Source organism: Trichechus manatus, unplaced genomic scaffold, assembly GCF_000243295.1.
Source record: "Trichechus manatus latirostris isolate Lorelei unplaced genomic scaffold, TriManLat1.0 scaffold00374, whole genome shotgun sequence".
NCBI classification, from domain to species: domain Eukaryota; kingdom Metazoa; phylum Chordata; class Mammalia; order Sirenia; family Trichechidae; genus Trichechus; species Trichechus manatus.
Window position 1 is genome coordinate 437,187 of NW_004444310.1, and position 18,128 is coordinate 455,314.

Consider the following 18,128-nt stretch of genomic DNA (forward strand, 5'->3'; position numbering starts at 1 on the left):
AGCTAAGTTGATGGTTGGTTTGTTGGTTGGTTGGTTCTACATCCAACCTGCTTCTTAAACAATTTCATTTCTTCCTCTATCATGTGTGGAGCTAAGTCACTGGCTGAATCACAACATTTTCCTTCATTTTCTTTTTTCTACAGTTCATGTGTTGATAGCAAGGTCAAAACCTGTTACTATAAAGTTGAAAAACTGAATCCATTTCTCCATTATTTTCTGTGATTTCCCTTGTAAAACCCAAGTAAGAATTTTGGATTTTGAAGAGATAAACAGCATTTGAACTGGGTAATTTCTGACTCTAGTTGGCTTAGCAAACCTGAAGAGGCCATACTGGGTAAAAGAAAGATTAAAATTTCCTACAAAACTGTAGGGAACACTTCCAAGTGTCAACAAAAGACATAAAATTCTTTGTTGTATGTTATTCCCTAATATCAAAAAAATGAAGAGATTCTTAATGGAACATATCTAGGACTTTTTGTTTGGTTGGTGTCTTGGTTATCTAGTGCCGCTATAACAGAAATACCACAAGTGGATGGCTTCAACAAATAGAAGTTTATTCTCTCACGGTCTCATAGGCTAGACGTCCAAATACAGGGTATCAGCTCCAGGGAAAGTCTTTCTCTCTGTGTTGGCTCTGGAGGAAGGTTCTTGTCATCAATCTTCCCCTGGACTAGGAGCTTCTCAGTGCAGGGATCCCATGTCCAAAGAACACACTTTTCTCCTGACACTGCTTCCTTGGTGGTTTGAGGTCCCCGTCTCTCTCTGCTCACTTCTCTCTTTTATATCTCAAAAGAGATTGGCTCAAGAAACAATCCAATCTTGTAGATTGAGTCCTGCCCCATTAACATAACTGCCGCTAATCTCACCTCATTAACATCATAGAGATAGAATTTACAATACATAGAAAAATCACATCAGGAGCAGTGTGAAGAAGAGGTGAGAACGACCCCCTGATGGACCAAGGCTTGTTCCAGCGCCTGCGTCCCACTGCTGTCGCCACAATACCCAAGAGAAAGGCTGAAGGGGATGCTAAGGGAGCTAAAGCCAAGGTGAAGGACAAACCACAGAGGAGATCTGCAAGGTTATCTGCTAAACCTGCTCCTCCAAAGCCAGAGCCTAAGCCTAAAACGGCCCCTGCAAAGAAGGGAGAGAAGGTACCCAAAGGGAAAAAGGGGAAAGCTGATGCTGGCAAGGATGGGAATAACCCTGCAGAAAATGGAGATGCCAAAACAGACCAGGCACAGAAAGCTGAAGGTGCTGGAGATACCAAGGGAAGTGTGTGCATTTTTGATAACTGCGTACTTCTGGTGACTGTACAGTTTGAGATACTATTTTTTATCAAGTTTTATAAAAATGCAGAATTTTGTTTTACTTTTTTTTTTAAGCTATGTTGTTAGCACACAGAACACTTCATTGTTGTTTTTGGGGGAAGGGGCAAATGTCACTAATAGAATTTCTCCGAAGCTGGATTCTAGTTTTGAGAGACTTTCTCTTGGTTCTCAGGAGGAGGGATTCCCTGATGTTGACACACGTTAGCCACCTTGACACAAACGCCTTGTGGTGTGGAAAAAGTAAAATTTGTTTTTACGTCCTCATGTCCTCTTTTCCCTCTCTGCCTTCAGCATAGACTTGACCCCCATAAACCCAGAGACCTGTTGGGATCTGACCCCAGAAAATTGGTTACTAGTATGTCAGGCAATCTGTACTTTCCAGGGATGCCATCTCAGCAGCATCCCTCAAAAGAGCAGCTGTTCCCTTTTTTAGATTGTGGATCTTCAGATTGATAATTCTGCCATTTTCATTTCATTTTCTGAAAGTCAGGGTCAGCTCCAGGAAATTTGTTAAACATGCTAAATGTGAAATGTCAACCCTCACTCTAAACTTTCCCTGTTCAGAGCATCAGATGAAGACTTCACTGGGTTTTATAGTGGCTTTCTGATTTTAGTAGTCCACTGAAGAAGAGAGTTTGAAAGTTGTATACTGTTAACGATCATCTTTCCATGTCCTGCCTGAAGTACCATGATTGTTTATGAAAAGTATCTTTAATAAAGCTGGATACAGTTTCGCTTAGAAATTAAAAAAAAAAAAAAAATCACATCAGACAGCAAAATGGTGGACAATCACACAATACTGGGAATCATGGCCTAGCCAAACTGATACACATATTTTTGGAGGACACAATTCAATCCATGCCAGTTGGTTGTTTTGACTCCTAGAAAATAAGTCGCAAAACCTGTTCTTATATCAACCACCACTAGCTCTTGAATCTTTGATTGGCCTTAGTTTTGAAATTTTTCTTTCCACTTCACTAGGGTTTTCCAACTCCAAAAAACCTGATACCTACAACTAAAGTGTTCAAAGCACAGACTTTTTTTTTTTTAATATTATTTCCTTCTTAGTCCTTGGGTCTCTGATAATTCCATTACGTTTTGTTTTCACCTCAACTCAGAAGATGACATAGTCCCTGTACAGTGGAAGACCCCCATTCCTCTTTCTCTGCTTATAATTAAACTCTACCCACTGCTATAGTGGACTCCACACTTTGCACCTCCAGAGTCCACAACCATCGTGGAACATTTGTAAGAAGACAAAATCAGTAAGCTACCAACTAATGCCCAACACAACTTTCATGCACATCTCACAGGCAGAGTCCTTGTCCTCTTTCTCTGGCTCTTTATCCCTTGATTGATGACCTACCAATGCTCCCAGCTTCTGTGGTTGTGATCTTGCTCCAGTCACAATAACTTTCCAAGGGTTTGAGTCCTACTCCTGAGCCCTAGTCTCTAGACCCAAGTTCTGTTTCCTGATGCAGACAGCAGTAGCTGGACTGTTTGGAATTCCAAACAAAATGAAATTTATACCCTAAAAAAGTCTTAGGCTGGGTTCTCTAGAGAAGCAAAACCAGTAAAGAGTATAAATATATAGAGAGAGATTTATATCAAGGAAACGGCTCACTCTGTTGTAGAGGCTGTAATGTCCCAAGTCTGTGGGTCACAACAGAGGTTCCTCCTGATTCATGTAGCCACAGAAGCTGATAAACCCAAGATTGGCAGGTCAGAGAGCAGGGCTGTTGCTCACAGGCTGCGAAGATCAACGAATCCCAAGATTGGCAGGCAAGACCGAAGGCAAGCTGCTAGATCAAGTCCCAAGAACTGGAGGTTAGAAGAACAGGAGCCAGCTACAGGATCCAGAATGAGCAAAAGCCCCCGAAGCCCTGCCAGAACACACCCCTACACTCAATGCAGGCCACACATCCAAGAGAACTCCCTTTCAACCAATTGGCTTCTCATCGCAGATTCCATCATGGGGGCGATCACACATCAAATCCCAACAGGGAAGTGACCACAATATCACACGACTGCCAAAACACTGAGAATCATGGCCCAGTCAAGTTGACACACAATCTTAACCATCACAAAAAGTGAATGTCAAAATGTCAACAATAGGAGTTCTATGGGCCTGGGTAACACAGAAATGACAAATCAGAGAAAACAAAAATCTTGCTGAAAAGACAGCATTTTTTTCCTACAGTGGTCAGAGCACAGGACATGGCTACAAAAAACACGCAGACATTTTGTAATGCTGCATATAAAATTAGCCATTTCTCTATAGTTTATACTGGTAAACATTTTATATTCAAATGCCAAAGTTAGTAATTTCATGGTCGGTTTACTTTTTATTAAGTTTTTGAGCTACAGTTGTTTATGGTCTCTATAATTTTGATTGCTTTATTTTTTTCTGCAAATGGATGTTTCTACTTTCTAATATTCTTAAATGAAAATTACATGTTTTCTCATGTATTAAAGACCTGAAAGTGAAACTAAGAGCATAGTCAGGCTTCAAAAATTTGAATTCTCAAAAATAAAAAAAAAGGGGGGGAAGGAAAAGGGGAGAGAGGAATGAAGGAAAAAAGGAAGGAAGGAAGGGAGGATGGAAGGAAGGAAGAAAAATACAGGAAGAAAAGAAGGCTCGAGAGGAATAGATTACACAGAGTTTGGCAGGGGACATAATAAGTTTGAGGCATCCATGAGACACGCTGGTGAAGATATTTAGCAAGTATTTGAGTATATGAGCTCAAAAGAGAGATCTAGGATGGAGATATTTAAAAATCATCAGCATACATCTGTTATGTTGTAGCAGTACATTGACAGGGAACCGCCAGAAATTTAAGCTGGATTCAGAAGAGGACGTAGAACGAAGGATATCATTGCTGATGTGAGATGGATCTTGGCTGAAAGCAGAGAATACCAGAAAGATGTTTACTTGTGTTTTATTGACTATGCAAAGGCATTCAACTGTGTGGATCATAGCAAATAATATTGGGAAGAATGAGAATTCCTGAATACTTAATTGTGCCCACATGGAACCTGTACATAGATCAAGTAGCAGCTGTTGGACAGAACAAGGGAACAGTGCATGGTTTAAAATCAGGAAAGGTGTGTGTCAGGGTTGTATCCTTTCACCATATTCAACCTGTATGCTGAGCAAATAATCCGAGAAGCTGGAGTATGTGAAGAAGAATTTGGCATCAGGATTGGAGGAAGACTCATTAACAACCTACAATATGCAGGTGACACAACCTTGCTTGCTGAAAGTGAAGAGGACTTGAAGCACTTACTGATGAAGATCAAAGACCACAGCCTTCAGTATGGATTACACCTCAGAAAGGAAACAAAAATCTTCACAACTGGACCAATAGGCAACATCATGATAAGCAGAGAAAAGATTGAAGTTATCAAGGATTTCATTTTACATGGATCCACAATCAACACCCATGGAAGCAGTAGTCAATAAATCAAACGATGGATTGCATTGGGCAAATCTGCTGCAAAAGATCTCTTTAAAGTGTTAAAAAAACAAAAATGTCATTTTGAGGATTAAGGTGCTCCGGTCCCAAGCATTGGTATTTTCAATCAGCTCATATGCATTCGAAAGCTGGACAATGAATAAGGAAGACTGAAGAAGAATTGATGCCTTTGAATTATGTTGTTGATGAAGAATATAGAATATACCATAGACTGCCAGAAGAACGAACAAATCTGTCCTGGAAAGAGTACAGACAGAATGCTCCCTAGAAATGAGACTTAGAAGTGAGACTTTGTCTCACATACTTTGGACATGTTATCAGGAGGGACCAGTCCCTGGAGAAGGACATCACGCTTGGTAAAGTAGAAGGTCAGTGAAAAAAAGGAAGACCCTAAATGAGATGAATTGACCCAGTGGCTGCAACAATGGGTTCAAACATAGCAATGATGGCACAAGACCCGGCAGTGTTTCCCTCTGTTGTACGTAGGGTTGCTATGAGTCGAAATCAACTTGACAGCATCAAACAACAACAGTAACAATAATACATCTGATAGTTAAAACTGTGAAAGGACGAGACTGCCCAGGGACAGTGTAGAGAGTATGTAGTGTAGAGGCAAGTTTAGAGCCCAGGGTCCATCAATATTTAGGGGCCGGCAAAGGAAGAGCAGCTCACAAAGAAATCCAGGCCCCAGTTATGACTTTGCCAGCTGAGTGACTTTAAACAGATCACCTGGCCTTTCTGAACTTCAGATTCTTCACCTCTAAAATAGAGATAAGACCTTTGTGATATTTACTAGATTTAAAGGTTTAAAAGAGGCAACATACTTGTACAGGAATATGGCTTGTCAACTGTGAAGTGTAGTGCGCGTAAATTTTATTAATCTCTTGAGTCGAAAGCACACCTGAGTTTGGTCACTGTTGTGGATTGAATTGTCACCCCAAAATCCTAACTCCTGTAATTGTGGATGTAAACCCATTTGGGAATAAGGTTTTTTCAGTTATGTTAATGAGGCCATATCAGGGTAGGGTGTATCTTAAGCCAATTACTTTTAAGATATAAAAGAGCCAATTAGGCAGACAGAAGCACAATTAGGGGAAAGATAGATGCCACATGGAGATCTCCAAGGACCGTAGAGACAAACACTAGAGAAGTTGAGACAGGCCTTTTCCCCACTGAATAGAGACTTTCCCTAAAGCTGGTGCTCTGAATATGAACTAGCCTCCTAAACCCTGAGAAAATAAATTTCTGTTTGTTAAAGCCTCCCACTTGTGATATTTATGTTATAGCAGCACTACATAACTAAAAGTAGATAACTAAGTTACGTACTGCGTGTAGGGTAGGGAAGTATGCTCCATGATGTCAGTTCTTACAACACAGTATTACAAAAAGCCTCAATGAGCATTGACCTCATTCATTGCCAAAAGGGTAAAGAAGACAATAACAACATAGCCACATATGTAGGCAAGATCTGTTTATCATCTGGAATAAAAATAAGAAATAAGCCATATCTCCAGGAATCAATGCTGACAGGGACGTGGACTTCGCCTACAAAATAATCTGCTGAATCATATCCTTTTGTTGTTTTTGAGAATTTTTGGCTGATGGTAGGGAAGGAAATTAAACTCTGAAAGATATCAGAGGGAGGGCTGAATGCCTACATCCTGAGGAAAATCCAGGCTGCTTCTTTCCTCACTAATCAACGACCCACAGTGAGGGCCCGGCAGCAGAAGGACATGCCTGAGGAGCTGGGGGAGAAGGCAGGTGGTGACCAGGTGATTTCAGAGAAACACCAAGCAGTGAGGTGCCTGCTCTCACAGCCACACAGCACATAGTCTGAGCCTAAGAATGAGCAAGGACATGTATAAATAAGTCACTCAATGCCATGGCCTTGCTTTCAGAAATATGTATCAATACAGGACTGATAAATGGAGAAAATTAAAAGCAGGCACCTAGGAATTATATCCTTCCAACAGAACCCTTTCTCCCACCTTCTCTTCTCCTACAGGCTCAGAGACCTAAAATCCATCCTCCTCCTTCACTCCATGTGATGGTTAAGATTGTGTGTCAACTTGGCTGGGCCATGATTCTCAGTGTTTTTTGACCACTTCCCTGTTGAGAGTTGATACGTGATCATCCCCATGAAGGGATCTGCTGTGAGCAGCCAATCAGTTAAAAGGGTTTCCTTGGGAGTGTGGCCTGCATCGAATATAAGTGGACATTCTGGCAAGGCTTCAGAGCTCTTTGCTGGTGCTGGATCCTGAAGCTGGTTCCTGTTGGCCTGACCTCCAGTTCTCGGGACTTGAGCTAGCAACTTACCCGTGGTCTTGCCTGCTGATCTTGGGGTTCATTGATCTTCGCAGTCTGTGAGTAAGAGCCCTGCTCTATGACCTGCCTATCTTGGGTTAGCCAGCCCTTGCAGCTATGTGAATCAAGAGAAGCCTCTATCTTGACCCAAGGATAGAGGATACAAGGATACAGCCTCTACAACCAAGTGAGCCATTTTCTTGATATAAATCTCTCTCTATATATATATTTATACACTTTACTGGTTTTGCTTCTCTAGAGAACCTAGCCCAAGACAGTCCCCTTCACTGCATCTCATGAAAAACGTCTCCTTCCCCTGCTTGCCACGTCCCCCGAATCACCACCAGGGAATAAAATTTTAGATTATTAAACAGTAAATTAATATCCTAATCTACTGCATTTGTCTTTGGACAACTTCATCAAAGTCCAGAGGTGCCAGAATCATAAAGATAGTGTGTTAGGGGCGGGGGGAGGGTGTGGCAGTGGAGTGGAGGGGAGAAAGGAGAGAGACACATATTTGTATGACCCAGAATGTTCACATCTTTGTTCATCTTTTTGTTTTTATTGATTTAAACAAAATAATAGCAGATGTATTAATCTGAGATGCTGATGCTGATGAATCTCTAGTTTTAAATCTGAAGAACAGAAGCTAAACACTTTCCCCTAAATGATTACCCCTTTATGTTCCTCTAGCCTCTATTTTAGCATTACCCCAATTCACTCACTTTCAGGATACAATGCATAGTAAATCTTCTCAGTCTGGCCTATAACAACCCAGGGATGACTGATGGGGGGCAGCTTCCTGTTGTGTGTTCGAGTTCAGATCTGATTATTAAGTTACTTACATTTAAAACCAAGTTACTTATCTGTTTCTGTACCCTCTTGATCTTTATGTTGAAGATATGCTTTAAAAACATTAAATAATTAGTTCAAACCAAGAAACTATTTTTTCTAAAATGGAAAACAAAATTATTTCTCCCAGAACAAAATAAAAGAATCTTTTCCCAAATTCTCAAATGTGGGAGCAAGAGATCCAAATTTCTGCACACTAAAATATAGCCTTTTTTTTTTTTCCTGTTTACCAGCTTTGAGAGTACCAAGTTCTAAATGCCGAGGCACACGATCAAGAAAAGTTTTTTTTTAATTAATATTTTATTGTATTTAAAATAAAAGTTTACACAGCAAATTCGCCTCCCATTTAACAATTTCTACACAAATTATTCAGTGATACTGGTTACTTTTTTCACAACATGTCATTATTTTCATTCATTCCATTATGGTTATACCATTTCCAGTACTCTAGTTTCCCTGCTCTCTTACCTTCTCATCTTCGCTTTACAGTAATTTTTGACCATTTGGTCTCCTATAGATGACTTTTCTTAAAGACGCTCATTCCTGATGGATGACAGTCTTTATTTTATGAGCCAGTCTGCTATTTAGCTAAAAGTTAACCTCAAGGAATAATTTTGGTATAAGGTTTAAAGTGTTCTCTCAGGGTAATAGTCTTGGGGGAGTCCTCTAGTCTCAACCAGTCCAGCAAGTCTGGACTTTTTAAGAGTTTGAATTCTGTTTCACATGTCTCTCCTATTCTGTGAGGATCCAACTATTGTGACCTTGATCAGAACGGTCAGTAGTGGTAACCAGGCACCATCTGGTTCTTGTGGTCTCAGGGTAGACGAGGCCATGATTCGTGTAGATTATTAGTCCTGTAGACTACTTTCTTCTCTCAGTCTTTGGTTTTCTTCTTTCTGTTTTTGTTTCAGACAAGTAGAGACCAATAGTTGTATCTTAGACAGTTGCTCGTAAGCTTTTAAGACCCCAGACATTACTCACCACATTGGGATGTAGAACCTATACTTTATTAACTGTATTATGCCAATTACCTGAGTTGTTGCATAAGGCTATGGTCCTAAGTCTTCAAACACAGAAAACCAGTCTTTCAAGGTGTTTGGTTATGTCTGAGAAATATCCACACCTATGTCCCCTATGTGGTTTATTATATATATGAGTATACATGCATGTATCCACATATTCATACTCATATACTTACATGCTTATATACATATGTCTTAGTTATTTAGTGCTGCTATAACAGAAATACCACAAGTGAATGGCTTTAACAAACAGACATTTATTCTCTCACAGTCCAGGAGGCTAGAAATCCTAATTCAGGGTGCCAGCTCCCAGGGAATGCTTTCTCTGTCGGTTCTAGGGTAAGATCCTTGTCATCAGTCTTCCCCTGGGTCTAGGAGATTCTCAGCACAGGAAACCTGTGTCGAAAGGACGCACTCCACTCCTGCCTCTGTTTTCTCGAAGGTAGGAGGTCCCTCTGTTTCTCTGCTTGCTTCTTTCTTTTATATCTCAAAAAAGATTGACTCAAGATACAGCCTAATCTTGTAGCTTGAGTTTTGCCTCATTAACATAACTGTCTCTGATCCTGCCTCATTAACATCACAGAGGTAGGATTTAACACCTAGGAAAAACACATCAGATGACACAATGGTGGAAAATCACACAATACTGAGAATCATGGCCTAGCCAAGTTGACATTTTTTTTAATTGTACTTTAGATGAAGATTTACGGAACAAATATTCTCATTAAACAGTTAGTACACATATTGTTTTATGACATTGGTTAACAACCCCGCTACATGTCAACACTCTCCCTTCTCAACCTTGGGTTCCCTATTACCAGCTTTCCTGCCCCCTCCTGCCTTCTAGTCCTTGTCCCTGGGCTGGTGTGTCTCATTAGTCTCATTCTGTTTTATGGGGCTGTCTAATCTTTGGCAGAAGGGTGAACCTCAGGAGTGACTTCATTACTGATCTAAAAGCGTGTTCGGGGGGCCATACTCTCGGTGTTTCTCCAGCCTCTGTCAGGCCAGTAAGTCTGGTCTTTTTTTGTGAGTTAGAATTATGTTCTACATCTTTCTCCAGCTCTGTCCTGGACCCTCTGCTGTGATCCCTGTCAGAGCAGTCAGTGGTGGTAGCTGGGCCTCATCTAGTTGTACTGGACTCAGTCTGGTGGAGGCCGAGGTAGTTGTGATCCATTAGTCCTTTGGACTAATCTTTCCCCTATATCTTGTTTTTTTCATTCTCCCTTGCTCCCTAAGGGGTGAGACCAGAGGAGTATCTTAGATGGCTGCTCACAGGCTTTTAAGACCCCAGACGCTACTCACCAAGGTAGGATGTAGAACATTTTCTTTATAAACTATGTTATGCCAATTGAGCTAGATGTTCCCCAAGACCATGGTCCCCACAGCCCTCCGCCCAGCAATTCAGTCCCTGAGGGAGTTTAAATGTGACACACATTTTTGATGGACACAATTCAATCCATAACAACATATTTGTGTAACAACACACATATTTTTTGGTTGTTGTTGGTGTTGTTGCAAAATTATATTTGTCATACCCGTTTCCAAAGATATCCTTTCTCTGGTGCACTTCTTAGTAACATTGTTTACCTTGGTCAAGCTGTGTGCACTTCACCCACATTCGATGTCACCTTTCCCATCACAAAAAATAACAAGTGTCTACTATCTTGATAGTGTTTCCCCCCTCCCCTCTTCTCATTTGTTCCACCTCCTAATCCATCCCTGGTAACCACCAAAGAACATTCATCTCTGTATATCTATCTATTCTTGTCTTCTTATAAAAATGTTATCACACAATATTTGTCCTTTTATGATTGACTTATTTCACTCAGTATAATGTCCTCCAGATTCATCAGCATTTTAAAATGTTTCAAGGATTTATCATTATTCTTTATGGTTGTGTAATATTCCACTGCTTATGTGTACCACATTTTGTTTATCCATTCATCCATTAACAAGCATTTAGGTTGTTTCCATCTTTTTGCTATTGTGAATAATGCTGCAATAAACATAGGTGTGCATATGTCTATTCATATCACTGCTGTTAGATCTCTAGGGTATATTTCTAGGAGCAGGATTACTGAATCATAAGGTATTTCTAGTTTTTTGAGGAATCACTATACCATTTTCCATAGTGGTTGTACCATTTTACAGTCCCACCAGCAATGGATGAGGTTTCCATTCTCCCCACAACCTCGGCAGCATTTGTTGTTTTCTGGTTTTTTTGTTTTTGTTTTTTTGATCAGTGCCATTTTTGTAGGAGTGAGATGGTATCTCATTGCAGTTTTGATTTACATCTCTGTAATGGCTAATGATTGGAAGCATCTTTTCGTGTGTTTGTTGGCCTTGTGTATGTCCTCTTTGGTGAAGTGTCTGTTCATGTCCTTTGTCCATTTTTTAATTTGATTGTTTCTCTTTTTGTTGTTGAGTTGTTGACGTTATCTACATATTCTGGAAATTAGACCTTAAAAGATATGTCATTCCCAAAGATTGTTCCTAGTCTGTAGGTTCTCTTTTCATCCTTTTGACAAAGTCTTTTGAGGAGCATAAGTATTTAATTTTTAGGAGATCCAAGTTATATAATTTATCTTTTGTTTTTTGTGCATCTGTAGTTGTGTTTGATAATCTATTTCTGAAAATCATTAGGTCCTATAGTTTTGTCCTTAGGTTATCTTACAGCAACTGTATAGTATAGGTTTAACATTTAGGTCTTTGGTCCATTTTGAGTTAGTTTTTGTGTATGGTGTGAGGTATGAATCCAGTTTCATTTTTCTACAGATGGATACTTAGTTTTGCTAGCGCTGTTTGTTAAAAGGACTGCTTCTTCCCCCATTGAATTGACTTTGACCCATTGTCAAAAATCAGCTGCCCATGGATGGATAGATTTATTTCTGGGTTCTCAATTCTATCAAGAAAAGTTTTATGTTTGGGGAAGGAGAAGGAGAAAGCATAGGGAGAGGTTGAAGAGGGGGAAGGGAGAAGGAGTGGGAGGAGGAAGAAGAGAAGGACAGGAGAAATATCAAATTTTTTAATTTGCAAGCTTATGACAAGGATACAGAGAGAACTGGTCTCCTTCTATGGCCTCATTCTGGATCACTGGCATTTCTATCAAAACTGAGAGAAGACTTACAGTGTTTATTTATTATGTGTTCATTTACCAACTATATATTGAGTACCTACTATGTGCCAGGACTACCCTAGGCACTGCAAATAAAATAGCAAATGATACACACCTGCTCCTGCCCTCATGGACTTTACATTCTGATGGGGGAACACACCCACAAACACAGCAACGAATTCATCATTTAAGCTATTACAGATTGTGAAGAAGTGAATAAAGGCAATACACAGGAAATTGAGATAGCCAATAGAGTGGTCAGGCAGGGCCTCACTGAGGGAGAAGCCTTTCAGCTGAAACCTAAACAATGTGAAGGAGTTGACCATACTAAGTATGGGGAAAGAAGGGTCTAGGCAACAGGAACTGCATACGGGAACGATCTGCCTGTTGAAGGAAATAAATGATAGGCAAATAGCGAGCTGCAAGCAAAGGTAGAGTGGTAGTGAGTGGGCAAGGGTAGATTCACAATGGGAATAAAGAACTTCCAGGATCCCTCATTTACATGGACACTTCCAAGGCCCAGGGAGGACCTTTGTAATGTATTCACACAGTCACATACTTTTGTAAAATTTTCAGAAGTGATGTATTTTAATTGCAATTGGTTCAGGTGACTTTTCCACTCCAATTTCCCCTCTGTTATCCTTTTCTGTGTGTTAGGCAATACTGGACCAGCTGTGGGCACTTTTGGGGTCCATCTAAAGGGAAAGAGAATTTGGGAATTTTATTTGGGTGTAGTGGGACATATTTACGAAGTTTGCAGTTATTTCCACATGCAATTAGGTTATTTCTAGTCACAGAGGTGTAGGAAAAATTTCCGAGGATTACTCCTGCCACTCACTGTACCAACTCACCTGGCATTACAACAGAAAGGTGCAGGTCTCATCAGGATATAAATGTGTCCAGCATAGAAGTATGTGGCTAGTGGAGGAGAAACAAGGTTTGAAATAAATGGAGCCAGAAGGTAGTCAGTGGAAACTGCTTCTAATCATCACACATGACAATTGTAAGTGGAGGAGTCTACGCTCATCAATGCCTAGTAGACACTGAAGTTCTCTTCTCTCAGGGATGTATCAATAATGAAGCATGGATAATTATAAATGCACCATACCTTTTCTCCTCTCTTCCTATGTTTTTTTTTTTAAATGGAAAGTACATGAAATAAAACTTATCCAAATCCTGCACTGGTAGGGCACAAGTCTGAAGCAATTCTTGAAAATGTCTGTAAAGGCCCACATGAAAGAAACATGATAGAAATTTTTCAAAATTTGAAAACAAATCTAAAAATGTATATGAATTACTAATGAGTTGTGAATCAGGCAGTTCTTTCTAATCTATCAAGAATCTCTTTAAAAATAAATTTCCATCACTCTTGCTAGAGGAAATTGAATTGTCTTTCTCGTCCCTCCAAAGAAGTGATATTACAAAATAACTGTCATATGAAGAAGCAATCAAAGAGAACGCAGCCCAAAAATGTAGGGGAAAAAAGTATTATAGACATACATCAGGCAGCCAGTTAACAAAAATATTGTTTTATTTTTCTGGATTTGGTAATATTTTTCAACTTTTAATTTATCATGACTTCTTGTTCTAAGTAAGTGTTCACCTCTGTACTTAATTTCATATATGTAATTTTTTACTCCTTCTTTTTAAAAAGGAAACCCCAAAATTGTATGAACTTCAGACCCCACAAAATCTGGATCATTCCATGACTTGGAGACACAAGTAGGGGTGGGATCACAGAGACCCTTGTTCAGGAGTCTAGGTTCCATTCTAAACGCCATGGGAAGCCAATGAGGAATTTTAAGACTTTAGAGTGCAAGGGTTCAATCTATGTTCTAAGATGACGCTTACCATCCTATGAGAGTGGATTAGGGAGAGGCAAGAGAGAAGAAGGGAACCTATTTGAGGAAGACAGCTGGGGCTATAGTGGAGTTAACTGAGGTTCTGTGAATGGAAGAGATTTTAAGAATATTTTGTTAGTGGAACTAACAGGACTTACTAATGAACTAGATGGAGGAATATGAGAAAAGGAAAAATTCAGGATGACCTGATTTTCTAGCTTCAGCAGCCAGGTGGAGGGTGGTGCCATTTATCAAAATGAAAAAGACTGAAGTGGGGTGGAAGAATAGGTTTTGAGAAAATCTAAAGTTCTTATGGACTTCTTAAGCCCAAAAGAAAAAAGGAAAGAAGGCAAATGTTTAAAGTTTGGCAGTCAAAGAGTAGATCTGGGATGGAAATATAAATTTAAAATTCAACGGCACTAAAATGGTGTCGTCTTTTGCTTTGTTCATGTATGATGTCCTTGAAGTCATCCTGCAACTCATTTGGTCTTTGATAATTACTGCTTAATGCATCAGATCTATTCTTGAGATTGTCTCCAAATTCAGGTATGATACACCCAAGGTCGAATTTTGTTTCTCGTGGAATTGTTTTAATTTTCTTCAGCCTCAACTTGAATTTGCATAGAGCAATTGATGGTCTGTTCCACAGTCGACTTCTGGCCTTGTTGTGACTGATGATATTGAGCTTTTCCATCATCCCTTTCCACAGATGTAGTCAATTTGATTGCTTAGTATTCCCTTCGATGAGGTTCACATATGTAGTCACCATTTACTATATGAATTTACCTTTGTTGAGAAAAAGGTATTTCCAAAGAATGTCACTGGTCTTGTAAAATTCTATTATGTGATTTCCCACATCGTTTCTACTACCAAGGCCATATTTTCCAACTACTGATTCTTCTTTGTTTACAACTTTCGCATTCCAATCACTAGTAATTATCAATGCATCCTGATTGCATATTTGATCAGTTTCAGACTGTAGAAGTTGTTAAAAATCTTCAATTTCTTTGGCATTACTGGTTGGTGTGTAAATTTGAACAATAGTCATATTAACTGGTCTTCCTTGTAGGCATATGGATATTATCCTATTACTGACAGCATTGGGTTTCAGAATGAATCTTGAAATGTTCTTTTTGACAATGAATGCGATGCTGTTCCTCTTCAATTTGTCATTTCCAGCAAAGTAGACTATACAATTGTCCAATCCAAAATGGCCAATAACAGTCCATTTCAGCTCACTAACGCCTACGATATTGATCTTCAAGCATTCCATTTCATTTTTAACAATTTCTAATTTCCCTTGATTCATACTTATACATTCCATATTCTAATTATTAATGGATGTTTCCAGCTGTTTCTTCTCATTTTGAGTCATGCCACATCAGCAAATGAAGGTCCCGAAAGTTTCACTCCATCCACATCACTGAGGTCAATTCTACTTTGAGGAAGCACCTCCTCCCCAGTCTTACTTTCAGTGACTTCCAACCTCTGAAACTTGCTCTTGAATGTAAAGTAGCTAAAGGAAAAGGAAGAAATGATTAACAGAGCTGAGCAGAAGATTTCAAAGAATGACTCAAGAAGACATAGTTAATTATTATAATGAAATGTGGAAAGACCTGAAGTTAGAAAACCAAAAAGGAAGAACATGTTCAGCATTCCTCATGCTGAAGGACATGAAGAAAAAATTCAAGCATCGAGTTGCAATATTGAACAATTCTATGGGCAAAATATTGAACGATGTAAGAAGCATCAGAAGAAAATGGAAGGAATACACAGAGTCACTGTACCAAAAAGAATTGGTTGATGCTCAACCATTTCAGGAGGTAGCATATGATCAAGAACTGATGGGATTAAAGGAAGAAGTCTAAGCTGCAAAGAAGGCATTGGTGAAAAACAAGGCTCGAGGAACTGAAGAAATACCAATTGAGATGTTTTAACAAATGGATGCAATGCTGTAAGTGTTCGCTCTTCTATTCCAAAAAATTTGGAAGACAGCTACCTGGCCAACTGACTGGAACAGATCCATATTTGTACCCGTTCCAAAGAAAAGTGATCCAACAAAATGCGGAAATTATCAAACAATATCATTAATATCACATGCAAGTAAAATTTTGCTGAAGATAATTTAAAAAATAGTTGCAGCAGGGAATTTCCAGAAACTCAAGTCAGATTCAGAAGAGGACCTGGAACAAGGAATATTATTGTTGATGTCAGACAGATCTTGGCTGAAAGCAGTGAATACCAGAAAGATGTTTACCTGTGTTTTGTTGACTATGCAAAAGGCATTCAACTATGTGGATCATAACAAATTATGGACAACGATGCAAAGAATGGGAATTCCAGAACAATTAATTGTGCTCTTGCAGAACCTGTACATAGACCAAGAGGCAATTCGAACAGAACAAGGGGATACTGCGTGGTTTAAAGTCAGGAAAGGTGTGTGTTGGGGTTGTATCTTTTCACCACACTTATTCAGTCTGTATGTGAGCAAATTATCCAAGAAGCTGAACTATATGAAGAAGAACATGGCATCAAGATTGGAGAAAGACTTATTAACAACCTGCGATATACAGATGACACAACCTTGCTTACTGAAAGTGAAGAGGACTTGAAGTGCTTATTGATGAAGATGAAAGGCTACAGCTTTCAGTACAGATTACACCTCAACATAAAGAAAACAAAAATCCTCACCACTGGACCAGTAAGCAATATGATGATAAATGGAGAAAAAATTGAAGTTGTCAAGAATCTCACTTTATTCGGATGCACAATCAATGCCCATGGAAGCAGCAGTCAAGAAATCAAGTGATGCATTGCAATGGGCAAATCTGCTGCAGAAGATCTCTTCAAAGTGTTAAAAAGCAAAGATGTCACTTTGAGGACTAAAGCGCACCTGATCCAAGCCATGGTATTTTTAATTGCCTCATATGCATGCAAAAGCTGGACATTGAATCAGGAAAACTGAAGAAGAATTGATTATTTGAATTATGGTGTTGGTGAAGAATATTGAATATACAATACTGTGGACTGCCAGAATAATGAACAAATCTGTCTTGGAAGAAGTGCAGCCAGAATGCTCCTTAGAAGCGAGGATGGTGGGACTTCATCTCACATACTTTGAACCAGTTATCAGGAGGGACCAGTCCCTGGAGAAGGACATCATGCTTGGTAAGGTAGAAGGTCAGCAAAAAAGTGGAAGACCCTCAACGAGATGGATTGACACAGTGGCTGCAACAATAGGCTCAAACAGAGCAATGATTGTGATGATGGTGCCAGACCGGGCAGTGTTTCATTCTGCTGTACATAAGGTCACTATGAGTAAGAACGGACTTGACAGCACCTAACAACAACAACAAAATGGTGCTTGAATTCATGGAAGTGAGAGAGACCATCAAGGAAGTGGGGAGAGAGATAAGAAGAGGATCTAGGACCAGCCCAACATTTGGACATCAGTTAGAAAAGAAAAAGCTAGCAAAGCTGGAGAAGGAGGAGCTTGTACAGGGCAGTGTTGAGCCAAGGAAGATAAAAGAGGAGAATGTTTTAAAACTGAGAAATTAAACACTATACAGACTAAGAGGCATCCACTGAATTTGACAACTTGAATGAAATTGGAGATCTTCTTGAGAGCTTTTATCATTTTTGACCACCACCCATCTATTAGTTTGTCTTACTATGGTGACTTGCATGTTGCTATGATGCTGGAAGCTATGTCACTGGTATTTCAAATACCAGCAGGGTCACGCATGGTGGACAGATTTCAGTGAGGCTTCCAGATAAGATAGACTAGGAACAAAGACTTGGCGATCTACCAAAAATTAGCCAATGAAAACCTTAAGGATCACAACAGATTATTGTCCAGCTTATTTGGACAGGTCACCGGAGGGATCAATAGCTGGAGGAGAACATCATGTTTGGTGAAGTAGAGGGCCAGTGAGAGCAAAGAAGACCATCAGTGAAATGGTTTCGCACAATAGCCATACCAATGGACTTGAACATGCCAGCAATTATAAGGATGACACAGGAGTTGGCAACGTTCTGTTTTGTTGTACATAAGGTCACTGTGAGTTGGATTTACTAGACAATATATATCTATCATTTTGGGGGGCAAATGACTTCTGCTGTGGATAGCCAAGAGTGGGGGAGTCTATCTTGGGGAAATGAAACTTCTGGGTTATTCCTTTCCACAA

General features: G+C 39.6%; 1 pseudogene across 1 annotated transcript in view; it reads left to right on the forward strand.

Annotated features, from left to right (window-relative positions):
- The first annotated feature begins 953 nt into the window (after nucleotides 1–953).
- The window catches only part of LOC101361329 (non-histone chromosomal protein HMG-17 pseudogene), a 22,025-nt pseudogene continuing 4,850 nt past the window's right edge, over nucleotides 954–18,128 (forward strand). Inside the window, exon 1 of the transcript XR_002823021.1 lies at nucleotides 954–1,378. The product of XR_002823021.1 is annotated as a non-histone chromosomal protein HMG-17 pseudogene (transcript). The remainder of the gene's footprint in view (nucleotides 1,379–18,128) is intronic.